At 35.3% G+C, this 14,767-nt stretch overlaps 1 protein-coding gene across 4 annotated transcripts in view; it reads right to left on the reverse strand.

Moving 5' to 3' along the window:
• Positions 1–14,767, reverse strand: part of BANK1 (B cell scaffold protein with ankyrin repeats 1) — a 317,486-nt gene that overhangs the window by 262,221 nt on the left and 40,498 nt on the right. The gene's annotated exons all lie outside the window — the stretch shown is intronic.

Here is a 14,767-nt window from a genome sequence, read left to right on the forward strand (position 1 = left end):
ATCTAAGAAGCTCAAATAATTACACACAGGATAAATTAAAAAGGTCATGTCTAGACACATCAGTATAAAACTGAAGAAATTCATACAACAAGAAGATCTTAACAGTTGGTTATTGAGAAAAATAGACTCAAAACAGACAAATGGCTGTGAAGTAGCCAACTTCTCAACAGCAAAATGGATGTGAAATGTCAGTAGAATAATATTTTCAAGGACTGACAAAAAACTGAACATCTCTATCCAGTGAGACTATCTTCAACAATGATGCCTATCTGACATTTTTGCACAAATTTAAACTGAGATGGTTTATTACCAACAGAGATCATTAAAGAGAATCTTTAAAGATATATATACTAAACGGGAGGAAAAAGTGATAGGGAGAGAGTTTAAGATGCAAGAAAGAATGGCATACAAAGAAAATTATAAATCAATGGTTTAACTTAAACAAATATTGATTCTATAAACATCAAAAATGTGGAAAAGCTAAGAAAGAAAAATCATCCTGAAAAGTTGGAAAGGAGATGATTACAGTTAAAACATTATAAATGGTGCTTTTATTTTTCAGTGCAAAGATAATAAAATAATATTTAATAGCTAAAAGTAATTATTAATAATTTACTTGTTAAGTATATATCTAGACATTTCTAGAATATTATGAAAGAATAAAGTAGCATGCAAATAAAATGAGAGGGACTCAAGCCAAAAACAAGCAAAAAAAGATGAAAGAAAAGAGAAACATGAAAAAAATGGAACAAAATGAAAGCAATAAATAAGATGGTAAAGTTGAATCCATATGCATCAGATATAAATATATAAATATATCAATTATCAATATAAATATATTATTATATATTAAATTATATATTATATATTAAGTGTTTATTTAAATATATTTAATATATATTTAATATTATATATTAAAAGACTATGATTCTAACACTGGGTTTTAAAATCCAGCTAGGCACCATTTAGGAAATATACACTGAGTATGTAAAGATAGAGCACATATATAAAGATAGCTCAAAATAAAAGAATGTAAAAAGTTTTACCATATAGATAACAAATTTGGTTTAATGGCCATAAATTACAGTGCATACCAAATATAGAGATAAGCTTTCTTTTTGAGCACACATGGATTTTTCTAAAAAATTAGTCAAATACAAGACCCTAAATAGAACTCAATAAATTCAAAACTACCTGAATAATAGAGACCATATTTTCTGATGACACAATTTAGAAGTGAATGACAGAAGATAAATTAAACTTGTGGACACAGAAGGGAAAGAAGGGGGGACATGAATTGAGAGAATAGCACTGAAATATATACATTACCATGTGTCAAATAAAGAGCTAGTAGAAAGTTGCTATATAACACAGGGAGCTCAATTCCGTGCTCTGTGACAACCTAGAGAGGCGGGATGGAGTGGGGGCAGTGGGAGGGAGGTTCAGGCAGGACAGGACATATGTATGCTTATGACTGGTTGACACTGAATGGCAGAAACCAACACAGTGTAAAGCAACTATCCTCTAACAGAAAAAGTACTAATAAATTAAAGCTCATATTTCTGTTTTTGGCTTCCCTGGTGGCTCAGATGGTAAAGCATCACGTGCAGTGTGGGAGACCTGGGTTCGATCCCCGGGTTGGGAAGCTAACCTGGAGAAGGAAATGGCAATGCACTCCCGTACCCTTGCCTGGAAAATCCCATGGACAGAGGAGACTGGTAGGCTACAGTCCACGGGGTCACAAAGAGTCAGACACGACTGAGCAACTTCACTTTCACTTCTGTTTGCAATACTTCTAAATAAATCAAAATCAGATTAGAAAACATATGGGACTGAATAATAATGAAAAGCATTATGAGAACCTGTTGGGTAAAAATGAAGAAGTACTTGAAGAGAAATTATAGCCTTAAATGTCTTCATAGAAAGGAAAAATATAAAGATTACATATCCATGAGCTAAGTATTTTTAAAATGGAATGAAATAGAAAAAAGAAATATTATGTATAATATAAAAATAACTAAAATAGAAAAATATAGAATGGAAAATAATTTTTAAATTTAAAAGATTTTTCCTTTCCTTTGAAAGGAAAATAAAATTGACAAACTTTTGGGAAGATTAATTGATATAAAACAAAAGGAAACAAACATCGATAAACGATCCTAGAAATAAAGAGAGCACACAGTTTTATATAGAGCGGGAACTTAAAAATAAAGGATTGTTATGAACAATTTTTTAATGGTAAGCTTTGAAAACAGTGAAATCAGCAAATTCTCAGAAAAATAAAACAACAAAAATGACTCAAATAGAAAACCTGAATGACTGCAGAACCCTTAAATATATTCAATTGAAACATTCGAAGAACAGATAATTAATTCATAATGGAAAAAAATAATCTGGCATCCAACCTCACATTGCACACAGAATTAATTCCAGATGGAGATGGATGTCAGATTTAATGAGAAAGTCAAAAGTTTCCAGTTTTCAGAAGATATCTGTATGACCTAAGAGGTAAAGATTTCTTAGACAGGATATAATAAATAGTAAGCAAAAAAAAAATACTGATACACTTAACTGTAATAAGAGTTTGTTTATCAAAACTCTCAAAAAGGAAGTTAAAAACTTAAAACTCCCAAACTCAAACTCTGAGGAGATATTTGTAAACTATATAACCAAATATTTTTAAAGTATCCAATAAACCAAAAGACAAAACGAGTAAAAGACATGAAGAAGCATTTCGTAGAACAAAATTAGAGATTGAAATCTATGAATATATGCATGTGCAAATATATGAGAAAATGCTAATTAGTAACCAGGATATGCAAGTTAAATCTATGATGAAATACACTTTCACATTCATTAAATTGAAAATTAAAAACTCTGAGTGTACCAAGCATTGAAGAGGATCAGGAAGCATTGAGAACTTACATTTCTATCAGGTAAGTTGGTACAACTGCCCTGGGGAGACAATCTGCATTACCTTTTATATGCATAAATCCTATTAGCACAACTTTCTTCCAGCACATATGGCCCCAAACTAAAACTTGTGGACCAGCAGACTTGTACAAAATAATATTCATAGAACAACATTTTAATTGCATTTATTAAACAAAACCTGAACCCCAAACCTCTGCAAATAGTCACTATTTATTAATATGTGGACAATACAATTGATAGATAAATTGAGGTGCATTCCAACTATTTCAAACAACAGAGGAGAGATACTGACTTAAATTTCACAAAGCCACTCTTTCTAATTCTTTGAGTGATGCTTAATTATCCATCAATAAAGATTATATTCATTAGACAATTAGTTCAGATCAGTGGTTCTTAAGCTTCAGAGTTCACTAGCCACAGGGGATCTCATTTAATGTTTATTTCTACAGCCGCTGCTATTCTTTCATGACTCACTTCCAGAGATTTTACTCATTGGAACTAGAAGGAGCCAGGTATCTCTCATTCTGGCCAGCCCCCTCTGCACTACTCTGAACAGTCTGATAAGAGATGGAGAGAGAGCCACAGAGAATAATGATGTGCATTTATTCCTCCTGCTAGTACACAAAGTTGGATCAATATAGGAAGGCTCCCTTAATGAAACAATTTGAAAAGATTCCCTTTACTTCATAAAACCAGTACATTTAATTTAACATTTGTAACTTCTTACCAAAAAAAAAAAAAAATTAATAAATAAACTTTGAAAACTACAAATACTTAAGAAACCAGGAGTGTGCTTCCAATTCATTCATCATATTAGAGAAAGCCCAAACACATCAAATTGTGAAAATGAACAATTAGAACCATGAAAAAACAGAATTCCTGCTTGCTTCTAGCGTACTTATCCTTTTGTCCAGATTTACCACATGTGTCTAGGGAGAAAATCACGCTGTTATTTGACAAGCTATAGAAACAGAAACTCTCGGATCTCCTCCTTTCTATTCCCTGAAGGTACTTTTTTCTGAGCTAGCCCAAAGCCTTGAGGCCCTCACCTGCTGATTGGCTTGGGGCCACCCAAGGAGTAGGTGTAAATTCCAAAATAAATGAAGCTACTTTTTGTTATCAGCCTTAGTGACTTAAATCAATTCTTCTTTTCCTGTTTCTTCCTACTTCAATTCCCACTTGTTTTCCTGTTTCCTGAACTCTAACCTCTCCTAGATTTTTTACTTTTTACCTGATATTTGACTCACTTCTTTCCTTGACACTCTTTCAGCCTTGCACTTTTCATTCACATCTCTGATCTCTCTTTCTAGCCCAATCAATAACACCTTGGCCTCTATTTGCAGTCCTAGAGTCCCTGCCTCTCTCCCCCAGTCTCAGATGTGGCCTCCCCTCTCCTCCTCCCTTATTTCCCCTCTCTACTTTTGTCTTTTTCCCTCTCTCTATTTCTCCCTCCCTCCCTTCCTTTCTTTCTTCCTCTCATTTAATCAATACACAGAAAAGTAATAAAACCAGCTTATGTTTATTGAGCATAGACTCTTTGCCAGGAGCTCTTGTAAGCCCTGTAAATGTATTAAATAATTGACTCACCACAATAATATCAGGTAGACAGTATTATTAAGTCAGCTCTTCCCTATGCCTATTATCCTGGGCTCAGAGGCATGTGTAATAGGGTTTCTGTGGGAAATATATTTATTTAATATCTGCTTAATTGACAATAGTAAGTTTCCCCTTTAAACATTTACCTTACACAGAAAATCTGGGGGAGAAACTCAACAGGAGTTTATGATTCCTAAACATCATTTTATGGTTTTGAACTACTCAAGTTATCTAAGAGACACAGCATACAACAAACCAGAGTATAAGACATAAGACATGGTATTTGACATAAAGGGCTAAGATAATATGGAGAAGAAAAAAGTCAGTAAACAATACAGAGGAAACACGACTTTTCATGCCAGATGAAGTCCCCAACCCCATCCCACAATAAGAATGGCAGTAAAATGCTATATTATTACATACAAAACAGACATGTGGAAGCTCCACGAATGCTACCTACAGGGTGACTAGGTCTAGCTGCACAGTGCATGCACTGAACTATGTCCTCCTTCAAAAGCCACCACCTCTCAAAGATGCACAACTTTACTTTTTATCAGTCTCTTAGAATGTGCTTACTTTTGTTCATCTCTTAGAATGTGCTTACTTTTGTTCATCTCTTAGAATGTGCTTACTTTGCTTTTGTTCATCTCTTAGAACTACAGATTTGTATAGGAGATATTTAGCCAAGAATCACACACACACACACACACACACACACACATCTTTGTAAATAGATGTATCTGTCTATGTGTATGTGTGTGCTGGGCATATGCATGCCAGTTGACATCACGCCCCATTACTCCTAAATATTTCCTAACAGGGACATTCTCTTGCATATCATCTCACAATTTAAAACTCTGAGAAGTGAACATTGGGCAATGCTGCTATCTACTACCTGTGTGCTCAGTCACTCAGTCATGTCTGAGTCTTTGTGACACCATGGACTGTAGCCGTCCAGGCTCCTCTATCCATGGGATTTTACCAGGTAAAAATACTGGAGTGGGTTGCCAGTTCCTACTCCAGGGGATCTTCCCAACTCAGGGGTCAAACCCGCGTCTCCTACATTGGCAGGTGTATTCTTCACCACCGAGCCACCCATCCTTTCTCCATTGTATGTTCTTTGCTCCTTACCATAAATTAACTGTCCATATACATGTAGGTTTATTTCTGAGGTCTCAATTCTGTTTTTTCGATCTGTGCCTATTTTGAGCCAGAATCACACTGACTTTATTATTAGAGCTTTGTAATATAGTTCGATGTCAGCAAATGTAATATGTCTAGCTTTGTTTTTCTTTCTCAGTATTGTTTGAACTATATCTGGAATGTTTAGTGGCTCCATCCAAATTTTAGAATTATTTGTTCTAGTTCTGTGAAATATATCATTTGGCACTTTAATAGGGATGGTAATGCATCTGTAGATTGCTTTGGGTAGTACAGACATGTTTATGAAATTATTTCAATCTGTAAGTAAAGAACATAGTTTCATATATTTGTGTCTCCTTAATTTCCTTCATTAGTGTCTTACAGTTTTCAGTGTACAGGTCTTTCACCTCCTTGGTTAAATTTAAAATATTGAGTATTTTATTCTTATGATGAAATTGTAAATGGGATGGTTTTCTTAATTTTTCTGATAGTTCTTTATTAGTGTATAGAAACACCACAGATATATGTACGTTGGTTACATATCTTGGAAATTTGCTGAATTAATTAATTAGTTCTAGCAGTTTTTTGGTGGAGTTTTTAGGGTTTTCTACATACAGCATTATGTGATCAATAAGTGTGACAGTCTTACTTCTCCCTTTCTTATTTGAATAACTTCTTTTTCTTGCCTAAATCTGAGGCCAGAATTTCAAAAACTATGTTGAATAAAAGTGGCAAGAGAGGCATACTTATCTTGTTCCTAATCTTAGAGGGAAAGGGTTCAGATTTTCACCGTTGAGTGTGCTGCTACTAAAAGTTTATCATGTATGACCTTTATTATATTGAGATATGCTCTCTCTCAACACATTTTGTTTAGAATTTTTATCATAAATATATTTTGAGCTTTGTCAACTGGTTTTTCTGAACCTATTGAAATGACCATATAAATCTAACCTTCATTTTGTTAATGTAACGTGTCATGTTGGATAATTTGGATATTGGATCAGAGAGATACTGGACCATCTTTGCATTTCTGGGATAAATCCCTCTTGATCATGGTGTATCATCCTTTTAATGTATTGTTGGATTAATTTTGCTAATGTTTTGTTGATGATTTTTGCATTCATATTCATTAAGGATATTGGCCTGTAATTTTCTCTTTGTTTGTGGTGTCATTGTCTGGTTTTGGTGTCAGGGTAATGCTGGCTTTGTAAATTGTCTTTTGAAGGTTTCCTGCCCCTAAAATTTTTTAGAAGAGTTCAAAATGGATAAGTACAAAATCTTCTTTCAGTGTTTTACAGAATTCATCAGTATTGGTGATTTTGGTGAAACATATTAGTCCTGGGCTTTTTAACATAGTTTCAACTTCCTTACTAGTAATCAGTCTATTTAGATTTTCTATTTCTTTCTGATTCAGCCTTGAAAGATTGTATGTTTCTAGGAATTTATCCATTTCTTTTGAGTGGTTCAATTTCTTGGCATATAATTGTGGTAGCCTCATGATCCTTTGTGGATCCTTTGTGGATCTTCTAACTTCTGTTTCATTTCTGATTTTATTTATATGAGGTCTTTTTCTCTTTCCTGGTTAGTCTATCTAATATTTGTTGATTTTGCTTATTATTTCAAAGAACTAGTTCTTTGTTTCATTGATCTTTTCTATTGCTTTTTGTCTCTAATATATTTCTCTGATATTATTTTCTTCCTTCTACTAATTTTGGGTTTTATTTGCTTTTTTTCTGATTCCTTTTGTAGAGTTAGATTGTTTATTGGGGATTCTTCTTGCTTCCTGATGTAGGCCTATATTGCTGTGGACTTCCTTCTTAGAGGCATTTTTGCTGCACCCCATAGATTTTGATATATTCTATTTCTGTTTTCATTTATCTCTAGGATACATGTCATAATCTCCTTTGATATCTTTGATGACCCATTGATTGTTCAATAGCATGCTGTTTACGCTCCACATTTTTGTGGGTTTTTTTCTTATGATTGATTTCTAGTTTCCTACTATTATGATTGGAGAAGATGCTTGATATGATTTCATTCTACTTATAGAAACTTTATGACCTAACATGTAATCTGTTCTTGAGACTGTTTTATGTGCTCTTGAAAAAAATGCTCATTCTGATGCTTTTGAAAGGAATGTTCAATATATATATCTACTAAGTCTTGCTGGGGTACAGCCCAACGGCCATAGCACACTGGTGGGCAGAGATAGCTCTGGCCTGGCTTCAAGGCTCAGCTGAGGCACAGGAGTAGGTGTGGCTTTCACTAGGGCATGCCTGCTGCGGTGACAGGTTGGAGGGAGAATTAAAAAATGGCAACTACCAGTGACAGCATTAGGAAGGTAGCCTGAGACCACCCCCACACAAAAAAGTCTCCTGCCAGTGTCTTAGTCTCTGGGGAGCATCTCAACTGGTTCCTGCCTCCCTGGCAGATGCTTCAGATGCTTCAAGATTAGTAAGTGGGTCCCCTCTCCTATGGACCATATGCTTTTCAATCTGGTATTTCTGTACTGGTTTTCATATCAAGTGTGTTGTGTGGGAGCCCTTTATAAGCAGGTTCTATTTCCTACAGTTCTATAGTTTTCTTGTACATATTCCCTGTTGAGTCAAGTGTACAATCCTTTTACCCTTTGTTGTTCATCCAGTTTTCAGATCCCTTTCTTAGGGAACTATTCCAAATACAGTTGTATTAATAGATGTGCTTGATCTATGGCAAAAGGTAAATTTAGGATTTTCCTACACTGCCATCTTTACTCTTCCAAATTTCAGATTTTGTAATCTTGACAGAAATACCACAATAAACTCATTCATCATCAACAAAGTGAAACTCGACTGCACCAGTAAACATTTATAAACTTAGAAACACAATTTGTATTCTTCTACTATTTTTTTCAATATTCAAAATGCTGAAATATTTTAGAAAGAGAGCAGTATTACATTTTAGAAACAGAAAATAATGAGGAGAAGAAATTGTCAAAAATAATTACAAAGAATATGATGAGAGTTATAAATAAGCAGTAATAAAAATTTAAAAGAATTAGAGATGAGGAGTATATTTTCAAGTAGAAAAGATCTGACATGAATTCATTAATAAAGCAGCTTTTCAATGAATCTTGAAGGATGGCTAGGATTTCAATAAAAAATATGGGGAAAGCAACTCCACATAAAGAAGGCAGCATAAGAGCAATGGTGTTAAGACAGAAATGGGAGACTGTGTTCAATGGAAGGTGATGCAATTATCCTAGTGTACTGCACATGCCTATACTAATGGTAATGACAGAAATGGCCTGAACATCTATGTTAGTGCCATGCTTTTGTGGAGCTAAAAGGCCATGTAAAATGGATGGACTTCATTTGAAGGCCACGAGACCTCACTGACCAACAAACCAGAGCTTCTGCAGCAATACATAGCTCAGATGAGAGGACAGAATAACATGCTTCTGCATGATTTATTTCAATGCATTGTGGCATTATTATTTTTCCTGTTTTGTTTCTCCAACAAGTCTACTGTTTACTGCTGTTCATAATTTAATGATCCCTATTTTACATTATCAAAGTTAAATGTCTGAAATCCTTGGTTTGGTAATATGACAACAAAATCAAAATGTTAAAGTTGTTCATGAAAGTATCAGCAGCTCTCCCATTACTAGTACATCCATAATTCAACATGAAGAAAGTATGATAAATATGAAAAAACTAGGAACATCATATTTTCATATAAATATAAAATATGATAAAATAAAGGTTAGAGAGAGCTGACTCAACTGTTGATAACAAGCCAGAATGCTTAAAAGATATAAGAAGAAAGAGAAAGAGAGGCAGGTGACCCAGTAGATGAGCTGGGATCACAGGAATGGGTACAGACCCTTTTAAGAAAAGGATTCATAAGCAGCAAAATACATAATGGTAACACTCAGAAAGTGTGGAAAACATACACAGGTTTGTATTATTCCCAGTTTGTGAATGAAGGAGACAGGAAATTAAGATTTCTTCATTTGTAAAATAGAAATAAAACACTCATATTAAACATGAATTACTGTATCTTTTTTCATAATTTTAACATTAAAAAGTTTTCCAGTGTCTTGATTAATTATAAAATATCTTTCTCTTTCATTAAGTTTTATAAAATTTCCTCTGATTTGTCTTTCTTATGTGAATATATTAGAACATGCAATTATTTCCAGGACTTTTCTGGCTTTTTTTAATTATTATCCTTTCTTCCTGTATAATTCTCTATGGCATAGAAGGGAAGTAGAAAAAGGACGCTAAAATTGAATTCCACATCTTTCGTTCTAATTAACCCATTTTTTAAAAAAACAGACTTTATGTGTACAACACAAATGGCAACAGATAACAAAAATAATTTAGCACAAATTTCAAGCGGTTTACTAAAACAAATTATTATTGCATAGACCACAGCAATTAATACCAATTTTTTCAAGTGACTCAACCAATACATAAAGTTATTTTAGGCATGGTTAGACAATTGCTTATCGATCAGTATTTTGACTGCATGCTTATATTTCAGGCAAATTTATCTTTGAATGTCTTTTTTCACACAATATTATTATATTTACTACTTTTTAGGTACATCTAAGCTATTATAGAACTGGACATGGAACAACAGACTGGTTCCAAATAGGAAAAGGAGTATGTCAAGGCTGTATACTGTCACCCTGCTTATTTAACTTATATGCAGAGTACACTATGAGAAATATTGGGCTGGAAGAATTACAAGCTGGAATCAAGATTGCCGGGAGAAATATCAATAACCTCAGATATGCAGATGACACCACCCTTATGGCATAAAGTGAAGAAGAACTAAAGAGCCCCTTGGTGAAAGTGAAAGAGAAGAGTGAAAAAGTTGGCTTAAAGTTCAACATTCAGAAAACTAAGATCATGGCATCTGGTCGCATCACTTCATGGGAAATAGATAGGGAAATGGTGGAAACGGTGGAAACAGTGTCAGACTTTATTTTTTAGGGCTCCAAAATCACTGCAGATGGTGATTGCAGCCATGAAATTAAAAGACGCTTACTCCTTGGAAGGAAAGTTATGACCAACCTAGACAGTATATTAAAAAGCAGAGACATTGCCTTGCCAACAAAGGTCCTTTTAGTCAAGGCTATGGTTTTTCTGGTAGTCATGTATGGATGTGAGAGTTGGACTATAAAGAAAGCTGAGCGCTGAAGAATTGATGCTTTTGAACTGTGGTGTTAGAGAAGACTCTTGAGAGTCGCTTGGACTGCAAGGAGATTCAACCAGTCCATCCTGGAGGAGATCAGTCCTGGGTGTTCACTGGAAGGACTGATGTTGAAGCTGAAACTCCAATACTTTGGCCACCTGATGCAAAGAACTGACTCATTGGAAAAGACCCTGAAGCTGGGAAAGAATGAGGGCAGGAGGGGAAGGGGCGACAGAGCATGAGATGGTTGGATGGCATCATCGACTCAATGGACATGAGTTTGGGTGGAATCAATGGACATGAGTTTGGGTGGACTCTGGGAATTGGTGATGGACAAGGAGGCCTGGTGTGCTGCAGTTCATTGGGTCACAAAGAGTCAGACACAACTGAACGACTAAACTGAACTGAACTGAAGCTATGATAAGAAATCAGTGTAAAAGCTGACTATGGGAGGATGAGAGCTAACAATGTCTTAAAAAATAGTCCTATGTTGTCCATAAGCTATAAGATTTTTTCCTATCAAATATCAATGGGAATACAATTTGAAAATATAGTTGACATAGCCACTCAATGGTACTCATCATAAAGCAAAACAACTGAAACAACAATAAGGTATGCCCCAACATTTTCACACAATAGTGATATCATAATATAAGTGGCCAATACTGTTTGAATTCTTCAAGGAAGTAAAAATAATGGGTGTGGAAAACCACTCAAAATTTTGCCACAGATTTTTAGTGTTCCTCTGTATCAGAGGAGACAATTGGCATGAAATTAGTTGCATCTTATGTTCTTATGTATATTTTACTGTAATAAATGTTTTACCATTTCCAATTGCAGTATTTTTTCTTTTCAACTAAAAATACAAAAGGTACTTGGGGAATAATGAACAAAAATAAAAAGTAACAGATTATTAGATATTAGAGGACTGCCAGTTTGAAAAGCATAGTGTAGGGTCAACATTTCCCCCTTTTTATTCCTGCAAATCATCCCAAAACATAGACAATGAGAAACAATTATACAAATGTCCTATTCATTGAAAACAGCAAACAGTGATGTCTTAGACCTCCAGGTGAACAGAATGGTTCCAAAATTAGATTTCAAAACGAGCTAACAAACACAGCTTTCTCTAAGGCTAGAGGCCATGCCTTTCTATATTGTAGACATGAGGCAACAGTTTCAGGTAGAAGCATCTGTGGAAGTGGTTTGGTTCCAAAAAGCAGAAAAAGTGAGGCTAAATGAAAAACTATACAGAAAAGACAAATCTGTAGAAAGCAGTCTATGTCTGTGAAAACAAAGAAAAGTCTTTCATTGTGGGGGTGGGGAGGAACAAACAACAAAACCCACATTCTTTATCTTCATTGGCTAGACCAAGAAAAACTCCCTTTGTTCAGTGATACAAAAGAAAAACTGGACCAGCACAGGATCCATATGAAGGTAACTATGAGAGAAGGAGCAAACCAACTGCACATAAAGAATCACATACTAAAATCACAATTGCCATAAAAGTAGAAAATTGTGACCAAGCGTTTTTCCATGAATTTTTAAAATGTAATAAATTATGATCACACTTTTGAAACAATTATACAATGGAAAAATACAAGGTGTTAAGGAGAAGATAAGAACAAGAAATTCATTGTAAACGTCCAGTGTTCAACCAAATGTTAAAATGAAAGAAGTAAAGCAATATAAAAATGAAGAAGAAACTTGAAATAATACAGGGGAAGAGAGAGTACAGAAAATATAAGAATGTATTAAGGACTGAAATGATGAATACAAGCTAAATATTAATAAACTGATATTAATAAAGAATCAAAAATAATTAGAAACCATAGAGTATATTAAGACAAAATAAATCAAACACACATATAAAAGGAATCTCTGAAAAAGAAAATCATAATAATAAGATAGAGCAAATATTTAAAGACAGAAGCCAAGAAATTAGGCCTGAAATAAAAAGAATACTGAATCTATGTTTTGTGGAAAAGAGCCCCCTCCCCCCAAAAAAAGAAAAAGGAAAGCTAAAACAAAAACTAACCTGGGCAAAATAGTCCAGAACACTAAGCAGAAGGATAACATTCTAGTAAAGTCACTAGACTTCACATAGAAAGAAACCTTTAGTCAGCCAGGCAAATAAGAATTCCCTAAATTCTCCAATGCTAGAAGAAAGAAGAGCTACAGGGTTCTCAGTCAAACTGTACTTCATGTATAAGGCAAGAGACAAATGCTTTGGAATGTGCAATATTTCAGGCGCATTTCTTCCAAGGGCCTTTGCTCAGGAATCTACTAGAGGTGATTTCCATCTAAGAGCTGGTTAAAAAACATTAACAAACTTGCCAACAAAGTAAGCACCTGTTGGAAGCAAATCCTCCCCAAGTGAACACTGGAGGCTTCAGGTGACTTACAGCTCCAAGACAGCTCTACTGCAACCTCTGGACAGCTCCTGATCGAGAACCTCCCAGCTAAGTGGCTCCTAGATTCCTCAGCCACAGAAACTATGACAGCATCACGTCTGAAGTCGCTAAATCTGAAGATAACTTGTTATGCAACAACAGATAACCAAAACGAGGCTTTGCTGTTGCTTAGTCGCTCAGTTGTGTCTGACTCTTTTGTGACCCCACAGATTGTAGCCCATCCAGGCTCCTTTGTCCATGGAATTTTCCAGGCAAGAATACTGGAGTGTGTTGCCAAAAACAATGCTTAAAAAGTGTGGAATCCCTATTTTCCAGCTTCTTTCCTGCTGGAAAACAGGGAGAAGATTTTTTTAAAAGAGAGTTTTTGATGTTCTGTGAGTCCCACCATCCTCCATGGGTTATTACCATCCTCCCGCACAGGGACGAGGGGTTTCAGCAAAGCTTTTGGGATAGGTGTCCTCTGACTTTGAAGAGCACCAAGAATTGTGCTCGACCCATGTTTGGAAATGACTAAAGGCAAGAGGCTGCGGTGCAGGGCCACTCTGAGAGCAGGATGATGATAACTTCATGGGGAATGGCATGTGTGCCCAGGGTTTGTTAGGGAAAAAGAAAAATGAATGAGTTTACACACAGATGTGGGCCAAGTGGGAGAAAGGGCCAGCAGGAGATAGCTTAGGGTTTTTGATCAAAAGAGACATATGAGGAAGCTGGAGAAATTAATATTAAGAATGTATATGGGATGGACCACCATAGTTAGGAGCTTAGAGGAGAGGAAATGGTGAGAGATGTCCCCAGGGAATGAGGGGAGCTCCAGCGAGCCTAGAAATATGCTCCAAGAAGTGCCAGCACTTAATATCTGATATGGCCTTAGAAAATAAGGACACCAGAACTTCTCTGGAGGAGAGAAAACCGTAACTGGAACACTGGAAGTTAAAGGCATACGCAAGGTAAGAAAACCATGGGACCAGCTGAGCACAGTACCCTCCCACATCAAGGCTGAAGCCCTGGGCCAGGGAGAAGCTTTAATACTAGGACGCTTCCGAGTTTTAACTATCATATTAAAATGTAATCAATTAATAAACAGGTCCTTATGTTCTGCCCCATTAATTCAATGCTTCAATGATAACAAAGATAACAGTATTTCTTACCATAGAAATGATATCATACAATTATCAGCAGAATGAAAATTCTGCAGTTCTAACCCAGACCTTCACACCTTCGACTGCCACTGACTACTACTGTCTGCTAATACTCGGGTAGACAATATTAACTCAAACCTCACTAGTTAACTAAGAAAGCAGTTTCCAGAACCAAACTGACATATAACCTAGCATATTGTTCTACAAAGTATGATCTCCTGCAAGCTGCCCCAAGGTATGTGTTTATAAACCATTTTTTGAACAACTGATAAACCTTGTCTGGAATAAAGCTAAAACTAAGAATCTTCATGAATTTTGAGGAAAGTATAATACACTGTTAAATGAAGTTGGATTTCC

This window comes from Cervus elaphus, chromosome 17 (genome assembly GCF_910594005.1).
Source record: "Cervus elaphus chromosome 17, mCerEla1.1, whole genome shotgun sequence".
NCBI lineage: Eukaryota > Metazoa > Chordata > Mammalia > Artiodactyla > Cervidae > Cervus > Cervus elaphus.